At 39.9% G+C, this 15,874-nt stretch overlaps 1 long non-coding RNA gene across 1 annotated transcript in view; it reads right to left on the bottom strand.

Annotated features, from left to right (window-relative positions):
• The window catches only part of LOC114680275 (uncharacterized), a 48,445-nt gene extending 32,738 nt beyond the window's left edge, over positions 1 to 15,707 (bottom strand). Inside the window, exons 1-3 of the long non-coding RNA XR_013397302.1 lie at positions 15,097 to 15,707; positions 14,903 to 14,994; positions 3,919 to 4,038 (exon numbers count right to left, since the gene is read on the bottom strand). This is a non-coding gene — a long non-coding RNA (uncharacterized LOC114680275). The remainder of the gene's footprint in view (positions 1 to 3,918; positions 4,039 to 14,902; positions 14,995 to 15,096) is intronic.
• Between the last annotated feature and the right edge of the window lie 167 nt (positions 15,708 to 15,874).

The following is a 15,874-nucleotide window of genomic DNA, read 5'->3' as shown; positions in this document are numbered from 1 at the left end:
TGCTGCCCCTACTGGGACCCTGTACTGAACTTTAGTCCTTTGATCAGGCAGATAAAAATGACTGTACCCTGAGAACCTGTAATTTGGTGGGAATTCTGCTTCCCCATATCAATCACTACCTCTGTCGGCTCTTTTGGGATGAAACTGGTCTGTAATCCTAAAGTGCATCTCTGTACAAAGGACTAGAAAAAATGAATGTACTTTATTATAAAAATAGTTTTTCATCAAATCAGTATGGATAAACCAACTCCTTACTTTGGGTGTTAGAATTCTTTCACGAGGGCTTTATACTTGGTAGTTTCTTTGGCTTCTTCTATTCTAAAGCCTCTGCATTGGCATATTTAAATTCAGGATGGCATACAACTTAACACTGGTCACAGCTCAATGTTTAACTGTTATTTCTTTTTTTCTCTCTTTACCCATTCTATGTCTAGAAACATTTGCTATGGAAGTAAACAATATTAAGAGTGTGGATTGGATTTTCTTAATTTGTCAGGACACAATCTGTGATATATGTTCCTGAGTGTTTAAAATTTCCAGGAAATTTCAGTTGGCACCATGTTATCATTGTTATCCACAGGTTATTATATTATTTCTGTTTAAAGTTACCCATGTTTATTATTCCTTGTCTACTTATGTAAAGAAAATTGGCTGCAAGGAGAAACAGAGGATTTAGAAGTCAGTTGGGTGGCAAACATCCACTAGATCTAAGGGAGGAGACCACCCCTCATATTGTCTTATGCCCAATTTCTGCCTCCAAAGAAAGAAGAAGTAAAAACTAAAAGGCAGAAGTGAAATTCACAGGCAGACAGCCCAGCACCACACCCTGGGCTTGGTAGTTAAAGATCGAGCCCTGACCTGATCAGTTATGTTATCTATAGATTACAGATGTTGTATGGAAAAGCACTGTGAAAATGCTTGTCCTGTTCTGTTCTATTCTAATTACCGGTGCATGCAGCCCCCAGTCATGTACCCTCTGCTTGCTCAATTGATCATGACGCTCTCACGCAGACTCCCTTAGAGTTGTAAGCCCTTAAGAGGGACAGGAATTGCTCACTCGGAGAGCTCAGTTTTTGAGACGTGAGTCTTGCTGATGCTCCTGGCCAAATAAAGCCCTTCCTTTCTTTAACTCAGTGTCTGAGGAGTTTTGCCTGTGGCTGGTCCTGCTACAGATCCAGAAATTGGTGGAAACATTTTTTTCCCAATATGGAAAATAAGAATCACTTTAATTTCTGTAGGATGGCTATAATTTTGGCAAAGGTGAATAGTGCTATAAACGTGGCAATATTTTAGATAATTATATTCTTATTTTTATCAAAATTATACATGTACATGTTTTAAACAACCAGATAATTTTACAAGACTTATGAAATAGTCTGTTGATTAAAAAATATCTGTATAATATGTAAAGAGGTTTATTCTGAGGCAATATGAGTGAGTATAGCTCTCAAGAGGTCCTGAGATAGTGTGCCTGAGGTAACTGGGTTACAATTTGATTTTATACAACTTAGGGAGACATGAATTATAGATAAAATCATGAATAAATACATGGAAGGAATGTATTGGTTCAAGTTTGGAGGTGAGATATCTTCAAGGGGGATGGCTACAGGTCATAGGTGGATTCAAAGATTTTCTGATTGGTAATTGCTTGAAAGAGTTAAGTTTTGTCTAAAGAGACTTGAAGTCAGTAGAAAGGAATGCTTGATTTAAGATAGGGGGTTTGTGGAGGCCAAGTTTCTTGTTAAGCAGAAGAAGCCTCATTGGTAGCAGCCTTCAGAGAGTATAGGTGGCAAATGTCTCTTTTCAGAGTTAAAAGCGTCAGCCTCTCATTTAATCTCATTTAATCTCTCCTAGATCTGGAAAAGTTCTAGAATGGTATGGCCTGGCTGCATTAATGGCAATGTTCTAAAGACAGTTTTGCAAGGTCATTTCGAAATATATAAAAGAAACAAATGTCAGGGTAAAATATTTTTATATTTGGGGTCTGCTATTGAAGCAGCCTCATTGTCTAGTGTAACACCTGAGATTTGTTGTCTTACAGCCATGGAGAATAAACACTGACACAGAAAGTGTGAGGTTGACAGCAGAATTTTAACAGCAAGAGAAAGAAAATAGCCCTCTGCTACAGAGAGTTGTGCTGGAAAAATGGCTTGCTGGTTCTGTGGTGAAATGCCTGCCATTTTATCAATGAGCTAGTGAAGAGGTGGTGTGTGATTTATATATGCCATGAAGAAAGTGGTTAGATCATGTGTTTTATTTTCACAAGGCACAATCTCTAGTACCTCCCACCCTAAACATTTATTATGCAGGCGGGTCTCTGCCTCAGCTGCACCATGTTGACTATTTTTTTTCTTACTGAACACATGGTAATAAAAAAAAAAAGGAAGCTGGAGCCTCCATGTTAGACATGGCTGGCCCCTAGCTAGCCTTTTTCTGTTGGTGCAGCTGCTGTCATTCTCCAGTGTAAGCTTCCAGCTTGCTTATGTAAGTTTGTAGCTTGATATTTTAGGCTGCTTTTTGTTAGAAAAAAAACAATGTTGTGAGTCACTTTTTGTCAGAAAAGAAATTCTGTGGAGGACTCTTTTCCCCTTACTATCTGTGTAAATAATTTCTTTCTACCTCTGTATCATACTTCCCCCTCAGGAGTGTAAATCCTAACTGCTGTTATGATGACTCTTTCTGACTACTTCCTGCTGGAGAGGAGCGCTGTGTAGGTAACAGCAGCTAAGGCTCATCCTGGGGTTGATCAAAGGGTCCTTGAAAGAAAGTCATGTCCATGTGTGGTTCCATCTGCAGCACTATTTGGAGTTTAATAGCTTCTAGGTGAAAAGAAGAAGGTTTTGAATATAGGGTTCAGATATGAATATTAGGATTACCACAATTAGTGGGGGTACTATAGGACACAACCATTGCAGAAGAGTTTGATACCTGTTAGCCATTCTGAAGGGTTGTAATACTGGTTTGACTCCACCAGATGTCGCTGTACTTTACCAGAAGCATTGATATAAAAGCAATTTTTTTTTTTTTGATAAGTGGCATTGGACTGGGTGAATAGAGTAACTTTAGTGTTAACTTTGGCTAATCATTTCTATAATTATTAGTTCTACCATAAAGGTGGAAATTAGGCAGAATATTACAGCAATTAGAATTTTCCTTCTGGAATTTGACATTGCATGAGGCAAAGTGCATAGTCCTTCTGCAAATAGTAGAGTGAGTATAGTAACTTCCTCAAGTATGGTTCAGTAAATAATTTTCATCTAAAATTTTACTCGTGAAGATATAGACTTTCCCTTTGGGTGTCTATAAAGTCACAAATGTAATCCCATGGATAATCAAAATGTCCCTGAAAGTATGCATGAAAAAGAAGTTCTAATATCTAATGGTGAATCTTGATAGGAAAGGTAGAAATGACTGAAAGTATCTGGCAAGGTAGGGGTTAGACTGAGTAGGACAAGTAGCTCTCACTCATTTACTTATCTTTTATGGTTTTCAGCTAATGATCCCCTCTCTCTTCACATTGATATCCACAATATTCCTCTGGGCCATCCAGGGCTGCTCCCTCAGCTTTCCAAGACTTGACTCGATTGTAACATATACAGAAGTTAATTTCTGTAAATTTTACTGCTGATGAGGTTGAAAGAAAAGTGTAAGGCCCTTCCCAGTTTGGGTTTAGGGAAGAAGATAGGGAGAGGAGAGCCTTTATCAATACCAAATCTCCTGGTTTAATAAAAGGTTCTTCTATTTCTTGTGGCTGGACTTCTGCTACTTGTATTAATTCCTGTTAGAAGTGAGCTAGGGAGGTTGCATGCTTAACCAATTCAGAGGCCTCTTGGTCTACTGGAAAATCATTTGTAAGGAAAGGCCATCCATATAGCATTTCAAAAGGGCCCACACCTACTTTGAAGGGGTATTTCTTACCTGCAGTAAAATCATGGGAAGAAGATTGACCCAAGGATGATGAGCTTCTTTGGACAGTTTTCTGAGGTGTCTCTGATGATATCATTTGTCTTCTCTACCTTTCCTGAGGACCGGGATCTCCTAGCACAATAGAAATGGTACTGTCTGACTAGTGCCTTTGAGACCCCATGTGTGATGGCTGCCTGAAACAAGGGGCTGTTGTCACTTTGGAGGTACTTAGGTAGACCAAAGTGGGGAGTTATTTCATTAACTAATACTTTCATTACCTTAGAGGCCTTTTCTGTACAGCATGGAAATGCTTCTACCCAGTTGGCAAACATATCTACCCATACAAGGAGGTACTGGATGCCCTTCATCTTTGGCATGTGGGCAAAGTCTATGTGCCAGTCCTCTGCTGGATAGAATCCTATCCTTTGTATTTGATGAGGAAGGAGCTGCCTGTTGAGGGGATTGTTTTTAAGACAGACATCACAAGCATTAGCAACCTGTTGGACTCTTTTTAATAAGTTCTCTCCTGAAAACAGTTTCTGGACATATTAAGTTTTATCCTTACCCAAGTGAAAAGTTTGGTGGAGGATCTTAAGGACTTTTTACTTCCTGGAGGCTGGCAAGTGAAGTTTGCCATTCTCTGAATGTAGTCATCCTAAGGGGTAAAAAATGTACCCCTGAGAAGTGGCCAATTCTATCCCTGTAGGGGTGTACTGAGGCTTAATTTCTCTTAGAGATTCTATCCAGATTAGAAGGGCTTTAAGAGTGTTGAGGCCCTTAGGCTTTCTTGCCAATGACTTGGCTGTCTCATCAGCTAACTTATTTTCCTTTGCTATTTCATCTGTTTCCTTCTGATGTCTCTGAGAATGCATCACTGCTAATTCTCCTGGAAGGAAAATTGAGGATAATAACCTGTTAATTTCCTGATGATATTTTACAGGGGATCCATTAGTAGTAAGAAAGTGTCTTTTCTTTAAAATGGCAGCACGAGCATAAAGAACAAAGAAAGCATACAAGGCGTCAGTGTAAATGTTACCTACCTTTCCCTTGCTTCTTTGAAGTGCTCTTGTAAGAGCTATCAGTTCTGCAAATTGAGCACTTGTTCCTGGAGACAGGAGAGCACTTTCAATAACATCATTTAGAGTGGCTATTGCATATCCTGCCTTATGGAGACCTTGCTCTACAAAGGAACTTCCATCTGTGAAGAGGGTCCCGTCTGGATTTTCTAAGGGAGTTTTCCTGAGATTCTGCCTGGCTGCAGAGGTCTGTACAACAATTTGTTCAAAGTCATGTTCAGGCACCCTAATTTCCTCAGAGAGGAAAGTGACTGGGTTGAGGTGTGAACACAATTGTAATTGAACTGTAGACTCCACTAAAAGTACAGCCTGGTATTTAAGGAGTCAGCTGTCTGTTAGCCAAAGGCTACCTATAGGGGACAGCATTTTGCTACAATACGTGGGGTGTAAACAGTTAAGACGTTTCCCAAAGTTAATTTGCTGGTCTCTGGTACCAGTAGGACCACCGCAGCAATTGCCTAGAGTCATGCTGTCCATCCTTTAGCCACCAAATCAAATTCCTTGCTCAGGTAGCCCTCTGGCTGTTGAACTTGTCCTTGAGCTTGAGTTAAATCTCCCAGGGCCATTCCCATTTTTGCTGATAAAAAAAAGATTGATGGCCTTCCCTACTGGAAGTGTGAGAACTGGTACCTTAAGTGAGGCTTGTTAAAGGCCTCTTGTGCTTCAGTTTCCCAGGTGAGGAAATGAGTTTTAGCCACTTAAGTTTATTTCATGAGGTGATATAAGTGACGAGCTATCTCAAGGTACTCAGGTATACATAGTCTGCAAAATCCTGTAATGCCCCCAAATTCTCTTAATTATATGAAGGTTTTAGGGAGGAGGAAGGAGGAAATGGGCTTAAACCAAGGTACGTGACATGCTTCCAGGATCTTGCATCCCCTCTTCCCTGATTCTTCCCTTTGAGTGGGCTGCCTTGCATGTACAGTGGCCTGCATACAGTGGCCTTGCATGTATAGTGCCTTGCATGTACAGTGACCTGGGAGGAGACACATGTACAATGTGTTTACTGGACTTGTACGCATTCTCACTTGAGGTGTTCTTCCCTTACCAATTGAATGTTCACAGAGAAGGGTCATATTTCATTGAAACTCCAACATTTTGCCTCTAAGTGTGCATGCATGATCCCATTTGCCCAACTCCTGAGATCTTATTGGTAAGCTTCTGATCACCAACTTTAGTGTTTTCTATCTATTGAGAGACTGCCTTTCCCTGGTGCTGGCTACAATCAGCCATTTTACAGGGAGAGCTTAATGACCACATGACCATTACCTGATGATTGCCTTACATTCCTGAGTGGGTCGGGGAGCCCTCCCCTGCCCTGATTATGCCGATTAGCTACCTGCTGTAACACCAATAGTTAGTTTTTAACCCTTTCCCCTCTCCCTCACCCATCAAGCTGTTCCGAAGCGGAACCTTAAATAATAGTCAGAAGACTCAAAGCATGTTGACAATCAAGATAAATGACCTATTTTCTTAGTACTATGATCCAGTTTTCTAGTTTTAAAAAAATTTGATAAAATACATGTACAATTTTATCATTAAATACTGTATATCATTAAATATACAGTAGCATTAAGTAAATTCACATTTTATGCTACCAATCTGCAGAACTCTTTTCATCTTACAAACTGAAATTTCATTTCCATTAAACAGAAATTATCCAATCTCCTCTTCCTTCGGTCCTTGAAAACTGCCATTTTACTTTCTGTCTTTATCAATTTGACTACTCTGCATACATCACATAACTGCATTCATACAACTTTTTTTGTAAGTGGTTTATTTCACTTAGTATAGTGTCTTCAAATTTTATCCATGTTGTAGCATGTGTCAGAATCTTTTTGTTTTCTGAAGTTGAATATCTCATTGGAATAATATCCAATGGAATAATATTCCATTGCATATATATATATATGTTACCCATCTAGAAAGGGAAGTGAGAAAAAGGAGCTCCTTTTGGATTATTATTCCATTGGATATTATTCCATTATTCAATATTATATATATATAATTACATATAATATTACATATTATATATTATATATAATATTATGTAATATTATATATATATTACATATTATATATAATATTACATAATATTATATATATTACATATTATATATAATATTACGTAATATTATATATATTACATATTATATATAATATTATGTAATATTATATATATTACATATTATATATAATATTATGTAATATTATATATATATTACATATTATATATAATGGAATATATATACATATTATATATAAAATGGAATATTATATATTACATATTATATATAAAATGGAATAGTATATATAATATTACATATTATATAAAATGGAATAGTATATATAATATTACATATTATATAAAATGGAATAGTATATATAATATTACATATTATATATAATGGAATAGTATAATATTACATATTATATATAATGGAATAGTATATATATTATATATTTTATATATAATGGAATAGTATATATTACATATTTTATATATAATAGAATATTATATATGTTACATATTTTATATATAATAGAATATTATATATGTTACCTATTTTATATATATAATGGAATATTATATATATTACCTATTTTATATATATAATGGAATATTATATATTACCTATTTTATATATAATGGAATATTATATATATTACATATTATATATAATGGAATATTATATATATTACATATTATATATAATGGAATATATATATTACATATTATATATAATGGAATATTATATATATATTACATATTATATATATAATGGAATATTATATACACACACACACACACACATACACACACACACACAAGGGTTTTTTGAATCCGGCCTAGGTTGATAATACTGGTGAGCATTGTATATGTGTCTTCATCAAACAGGAGGTTTAAAGTTAAAAAGGGTCTCCCATAAGTCATTTCAAATGGACTAAATTTTAGAGTTCTCTTTGGAGCCATTTTCACATGTAAAAGGTTTACAGGTGGGAGAGAAATCCAGGCCTGCGAAGTCTCTTGACAGAGTTTCTCTGATGTCCTTTCAGAAACATGGTTAGCTTTTTTTTAGCTTAACAAGGATTGAGGTGTTCAGGAGTGAAGATAATGTGTAATGTCCAAGGCTGAGGAAATCTGCTAGATCACTTTAGCTGTGAAGGAGGGTATGTTATTGCTGGGTGGACTTTTTGGTAATCCAAACCTTGAAATTATCCCTTTACGTAAGAATGTGGACACTTCTAATTCCTTTTCTGTCCTTGTTGGGAAAGCCTCTATCCATCTGGTGAAAGTGTCTATAAATATTAGCAGATATTTTTGTCCCCTGTATGTTGGCATCCGAGTGAAATCTATTTCCCAGTCTTCCTCAGGGTATGTTCCTCAGTGTTGTATAGGTTTGAGTAGGGGTGAGGAACGCAGTGGCTTCTTGGGTCATTACAAGTACAAAGTTCACACGCCCTGGTGACGCTGTTAACAGTGCTGAAATACTCTATCTTCCCAATACTCCTCTCTTTCTGCATCCCACTACTAGAAACCAGGATTTATGCTCCTTCTTTGAATGGAAAAATTCAATAATGAGGAGGAAAATGTCCTCCAAAGCCAAATTTTAGTCTCAGTGCTGTCCCATCAGCAGGAAAACCTGCATCTAGTCCCTACATTCTTTTAAGGTACCTATTCTGCCTCTAATTAAAACACTATTTAAATAGTAAGGAGATTTTACTTTTGAAAGCTAACCAGAGCCACTGCCTAAGAGTAAATACTTTAGTCCAGACCATAATAGCAGAATATAGAGCTCAACCCAATACACTCCCTGTATTAAGGGGCCTTGCCCAAATACAGCTGCTACATAGTCCATCTATCAGACAGCCACACAGATTACACAAGCCTAGGGAGTCAAAGGGAAATTACTAGCAGAGGACTAGAGTTACGTGGGTGAAGGTGACCAATCCCAGTTGCTTCGCTCTTCTGGTTCCATGGCTGAGGGTCATGTCTGCATCCATGGGGAGCACCTTTAATGGATGCTGAGCTCAGGAAACCAAGGAGGGGAAACAGTTGCGGGTATGCCCCTACTGTCTTCCCCTCCATCCTGGGCCATTTCTAAGGAAAGAAGGGATATTAAAGGAACTCCTTTTTCTCACTTCCCTTTCTAGATGGGTAACAAACCATCTTTGCCTGCACCCCTCTGCAGTGCATTCTGAAGTACTGGAACACCTTAAACACCAAGACTTTGAAAAAAAAAAAAAGTGGCTCATTTTCTTTTGTACAAGGGTATGGCCTTCTTACTAAACCTTTGCAAGAGTTGCAGTCAACCAAGCTCCACTCTTATCCCTATAGGAAATGCCCAATGGAGGTGATGCCACTAGTGTTCAAGTTCCATTCTCATTGCAGGACCTTAGGCAAATAAAGGGAGACTTAGGCTGATTTTCTGACCCTCAATAGGTATATGGAAGCTTTCCAAACTTTAACTCAGGTGTTTGACCTCTCACGGAGGGATGTTATGCTGCTCATAAGCCAAACCTTAATAACAGCTGAGAGATAGGCAGTACTGCAGACAGGAGAGAAGTTTGGAGAAAGCAATATGTCCTATGTAGCAGGCCAAAAAGGAAAAGAGAAAATAGGGAAGGAGAAGAAATAGGAGAATCTCCATTCTCAATAGGAAAAGAGGCAGTACCTCTTGACAACCCTGATTGGAACCCCAAAGACTTCACAGATAAATGGAAAAGAAAACATGTTTTAATGTGCATATTGCAGGGCCTGTGAAGAACAAGGGCCAAACTTCTTATTTACTCTACTGTTCAGGATAATGCAAAAGCCAGATGAGAATCCCACAGTCTTTATGGAAAGGCTGAGAGAGGCACCAATAAAACACTCCTCCTTATGCCTTGTGTCAGTTGAGGAACAGCTAATCCTAAAGAACACGGTTATTACACAGGCAGCTCCTGATATCAGAAGGAAGCTACAGAAGGATAATATAGTAATATAGGACCAGATATCATCTCGGAAAACCTGATGAGAGTAACCTCCTCTGTCTTTATAATAGGGACCAAGAGGAGGCCCCAGAGAAAGACAGGAAACAAAAGAGAAGGACAGAGGCTGCTTGCCAAGTCCAGGATCCCCAAGACGCATCTGCTAGTTGCTACCAGTGTGGGAAGTCAGGGAACTTTAAGAAGGAGTGCCAAGACAGCAAAAAAAGAAAATAAATACCCACCTCAACCATGTCCAGCCTGTGGCAGTGACCACTGGAGATTGGACTGCCCCTAGAGATGGAAGTCACTAGGCTCAGGACTCATCTCACGGATGGTCCATTAGGACTGATGGGTCCTGGGGCTCAAACTCCCGGCTCCAGTGGCTCAAACTGCATTATTGCTCAGGAGTCCCAGGTGATTCTGGATATTGAAGGAAGGAGGGTGGACCTCATTTTGAACACTGGAGCCAGCCTCTCTTCTTGTCTCTTATCGAGGACTCCCTTCTTCTTGTAGTACAACTGTGATAGGCATCTTAAGAAAGATTTTAACCCAATGTTTTTCTCAATCCCTTTGCTGTAACTGGGGAGACCTATTATTCACACATGCCTTCCTAATCATGCCTGAAAGTCCCACTCCTTTATTAGGTAGAGACATTTTAGCTCACATGGGGGCAAGCATCCTTATAGCCTGAGAACAAACTCTTTGTTTCCCACTAATCCAGAAGTGTGGGTAACTCAAGGAAGAATAGGTTGAGCTATAACCGCTAAGAGTCTGAATCCATGTTAAGGATTACACTTCTTTTCCTAACCGGAGACAATGTCCCCTAAAGCCAGAGGCTAGGAAAGGGCTAGAAGCCATTATTAATAACCTTAATTGCCAGGCTTCCTTAAACCCTATAACAGTCCCTGCAACATCCCAATATTAGGATTACAAAAACCCAATGGGGAATGGAGACTAGTTCAGGACCTCTGACTCATTAATGAGGCCATAATTCTAATTCATCTGATGGTCCCTAGTCCTTATCCCTTGCTGACTCAAATACCTGAGGGAACTAAATGGTTCATGGTCCTAGATCTAAAGGATTCCTTTTTCTGTATTCCATTACATCATGACTCTCACTATCTGTTTGCTTTCAAAGATCCCTCTGGCCAAAACACCCAGTTAGCATGGATGGTGCTGCCTCAGGGATTTCAAGACAGTCCTCATTTGTTTGGACAGTCACTATCAAAGGACCTCTCTGTGTTTTCCCATCCTCAGGTCAGGGTCTTGCAATATGTAGATGACCTTCTGTTCTGTGACCCCACTGAGGAAGCTTCTCCAGAAGGCACTGAAGCTCTTCTTAATTTCTTACATGACAGAATGTAAGGTTTCAAAATCCAAGGCCCAGCTTTGCCAAACCTCAGTAAAGTACCTGGGTTTAGAGTTGTCTGAAGGACCAGAGCATTAGGGGAAGAAAGAATTAAGCCCATTTTCAACCTCCCCCTCCCTAAAACCCTCAAGCAAATAAGAGAATTTTGGAGCATTACAGGATTTTGCAGACTATGGATACCTGGGTATGGTGAAATAGGCATTCAATCTTTTATATTACCTCAAAAAAGAAACTCAAGTGGCTAAAAGCCATTTCCTAACCTGGGAACCTGAGTCTCAAAAGGCCTTTAGCCAGCTAAAACAAGCTTTACTTAAGGCACCAGCCATCAGCCTCCCCGTAGGAGGACCTTCAATCTTTATGTATCAGAAAAGAAGGAAATGGTCTTTGAAGTTTTAACTCAAGTTTGAGGACCAGCTCAACAGCCAGTGGGCTACTTGAGCAAGAAACTTGATTTGGTGGCTAAAGGATGGCAAGCATGCCTCTGAGCAATTGCTGGAGTGGTCCTGCTGGTACCAGAGGCCACCATATTAACCCTGGGAAATGTCTTAACTGTTTATACCCCAGATGATGTAGTGGGATTGCTGTCTTCTGTGGGAAGCCTTTGGCTAACAGACAAATGGCTGCTTAAACATCAGGCTCTCCTCTTAGAGGGGTCATCAGTTCAGTAAAAAACTTTTCTTGCTTAAACCCAGCCACTTTCCTCCCCGATGAAATGGGAACCTGAACATGACTGCGAATGAGTCATGGTACAAACCTATGCAGTCAGAGAGGACATTAGGGACACTCCCCTAGAAACTCCAGACTGGAACCTCTTTACAGATGGAAGTTCCTTTGTGGAACAAGAGGTCTATAAGACAGGACATGAAGTAGTCATTTTGAATGATGTTATTGAACGTGCACCTCTCTCTCCAGGCACAAGCACTCAACTAGCTGAACTGATAGCTCTTACAAAAGCACTTGAATTAAGCAAGGGAAATGTAACTATGTAACTAACATTTACACTGACTTCAAATATGCTTTCTTAGTTCTTCATGCTCATGCTGCCATTTAGAAAAAAAGACACTTTCTTACGACTAATGGATCTCCTATAAAATACTATCAGGAAATTTACCAATTATTATCTTCAGTTTTCCATCCACAAGAGGTGGCAGTGACGTATTCTAAGGGTCATGAGAAGGGAACAGATGAAATAGCCAAAGGAAACAAGTTAGCTAATCAGGCAGCCAAGTCAGTGGCAAGAAAGCTTCAGGGCCTCAACAGACAAAGCCCCTCTAATTTGTGACAGCTTCATAAAAGAAATTAAGCCCTAGTACTCCCTTGCAGAGGCAGAATTCACTATTTGTCGAGGGTACAATTTCTAACCCTCTGGATGTCTACAGTCATAGGATGGCAAGCTCTACTTGCCCACCTTCAACCAGCGGAAATTCCTTAAGATCCTAAACCAAGCTTTTCACTTGGGAAAGGATAAAACTTATCAATGTGCCCAGAGATTGTTTTCAGGAGTTAATTTATTAAAAACAGTAAAACAGGTTGTTAATGCTGGTGAAGTCTGTCTTAAAAATAATCCCCTCAACAGGTGGCTCCTTCCTCCCCAAACACAAAAGATGGGAAGCTATCGAGGGGAGGACTGGCAGATAGACTTCACCCATATGCCAAAGAGGAAGGGCATCCAGTATCTCCTGGTGTGGGTAGATACTTTCACTAACTGGGTAGAAGCATTTCCATGCTGTACAGAAAAGGCCTCTAAGGTAATAAAAATGTTATTTAATGAAATAATTCCCTGCTTTCGTCTACCTAAGTACCTACAAAGTGACAATGGCCCCTCATTAAAGGCAGCTATCACACGAAGGGTCTCAAAGTCACTAGGCATACATTCCGGCTGGGTGTGGTGGCTTATGCCTATATCCCAGCACTTTCCCAGCACTTTGGGAGGCAAAGGCGGGTGGATCATGAGGTCAGGAGTTCAAAACCAGCCTGATCAATATGGTGAAACCCCGTCTCTACTAAAAATACAAAAATTAGCCAGGCATGATGGTGCGTGCCTGTAGTCCCAGCTACTTGGGAGGCTGAGGCAGGAGAATCGCTTGAACCCAGGAGGTGGAGGTTGCAGTGAGCCAAGATCACACCACTGCACGCTAGCCTGGAATGAGACTCCATCTCAAAACAAAACAAAACAAAACAAAAACAAACAAACAAAAAACCATTCCATTTAAAATAGCTTAAAACTAATAAAATACTTAACAATACATTTAACAAAAATATGCATGAACTGTACATGGAAAACTACAAAACACTACCAAGAGAATCAAGATAGATCTACATAAATCGAAAATATGCCATGTATGTATCAGAAGACTTAATATTTTAAAAATGACCCTTCTCACCCAATGGACCTATAGACTCAATGCAACAGACATACCCAGAAATAATGCTTCATCAGCCATCAAGGCATCCTTCAATCTAGTCAAGTTGACACCTAATATTAACCATCATACTACCCATCTGACAAGGGATTAATAATCTGAATATATAAATCAAGACCATATGGTATTGGCTTAAATATAGGGATATTGATCAATAGAAGAAGATAGGGGTCTAGAAACAAACTTCTCTCTCTCTCTCTCTCTCTCTCTGTGTGTGTGTGTGTGTGTGTGTGTGTGTGTACATATATATATAAACATTCAGTTCTATAATACTAACCATCCATATTTTTCAGTGTTAAAGCTGGAGAAGACAAATTTAAAAGAATACATGCTTTGGGGATGTAAATAGGGTAGAGAAGCAAGAATGCAGAAAGCATCATTCTGTGCTGGCAGCTGACCCCAGGGGATGTTACAAAGGAGGGGTGCTGTTGGCCTGGAGCCACTTTTCTCCCAGCCTTCTCCTCCATCCTCCATTGCTGGAGTTCCCTGCAGCACCTCCCTCCCTGGTCTCTAAGGGCCAACAGAGCCATCTGATGACATGCCTTTTGCCCCAGCTTCCAAAATGACCACTTTGAACAACCTCTTTATTCCCTTTTTGCCTTAGTGACCCTTTTCAGCTAAGTGTTGTGGGAAAAGCAATTGATCAAAGTAATCAATGATAAAGAATAAAAAGTCATCATACTCCTATGAGGTATTTCCATTTTAAAGCGTGAACCCGGTGTATGGAAAATGTCAGGTAGACAGCGGTGGCTCAATGAGAGTTATTCTCTTTACCCATCCCTCTGATTCTTTTCTTTACTGGTTTCTCCAAATGCATTACCTCCTTCAACTAAATCATAGCAAGCTGTGCAACTGATTCCTATTCTGTACACCCTGAACAAAGATGCTGGTGGGAAAAGTGTGAGAGGGTGAAGTTGAACACCTGTATCCTCTAGCAAGCCATACTCATGGACTCATGATGTGGTTAAGTTCAATATAATCCTTCCAAGAAATTCCACTTCAGGGGTGGAATTGATGGCAACCTGCCATATCCATTGGAAGATTTGGGGGGAACCTTTCATGGTTCCTTAACATCGTCATGCCCACTCTGCCTAGCCCTAAGCTCAGCCTACCATAGCCCCTAGGTCAGACAGTCCACAAACCGTTACTGAGTGCACCTCTATGCCAGGTCCTGGATCCACCGGGGCCTTGTGCTTAGTGCTGGATATGAGCAGGAGAATACGACAATCCAGGGCCTTCAGGAAGCAGTCTGTCAAAGCAAAAGACTGTCAAAGCTACGTTCTGTCCTGTGCAAGGTATAATCAGCCTTAGAAAGGTTTCTTGCTTTCTAGCCTTGTAAACTTGAACTTACCGGCAACAGTTTCAGAGGCTCCCTTGTCTGTACATAAAAGTAGAACCAGCCTCTTCGATTGAGAGGGAACGCCTTTTATTTTACACAATTGACACGTATGCAGAGCAGACCTATGAAGGTAAGTCTCTCAAACAAAGGTGGGGGCAAACAAACATACCAGTCAGCAGTGGCTTACCTTTAACCTAACTTTTTTATTAACCACCCTTAAACACCAAAGCATGACGGGATCAATATTATTATCCACAGGAAATGGGACCTGAGATTCATGAGGACTTAATCTGGTCCCTCAAACCAGTGCTAGCGTTTAGCTGTTCTCCTAAATGTTTGAAATGAGAAGTTTTGCTAAAAACCTTATTTCCTTATCAAAGAGGCCCCCAGAAGGAGATACACATGGAGGGAAACACAGGTCCATAGAATTTTAGTTGGAAAAAAATCCTGAAAACTAAAAAAACTTTCCAATGTACCTTGTCAATCTCTCTTCCTCTCTTTACACACACACACACACACACACACACACACACACACACCGTTGAGGGGGGCGGCAGGGCGAGGCAAGGGGGCTCTTAGTGTGTAGATTATAACAAATTCGCTGCATCCACACCGAACTGACACGCTTGACTCTGCGAGTGCGCTGCTGCAGCTGCAGGAGAGCGGGACGGGCGACTCACTTTGCTCCGGAAACGGCGAGTCCCAGGCAGACGGGGCACCGCCGCCCTCTTTGCGAAAGAGGTCTGTGTTTCTACCTCTTCTCCAGGCCCCGCCTGCTTCCTGCACTGTA

Source organism: Macaca mulatta, chromosome 8 (genome assembly GCF_049350105.2).
Source record: "Macaca mulatta isolate MMU2019108-1 chromosome 8, T2T-MMU8v2.0, whole genome shotgun sequence".
NCBI lineage: Eukaryota > Metazoa > Chordata > Mammalia > Primates > Cercopithecidae > Macaca > Macaca mulatta.
The sequence above is the reverse complement of the archived record's forward strand: the minus strand, read 5'-3'. Positions and strand labels throughout refer to the sequence as shown.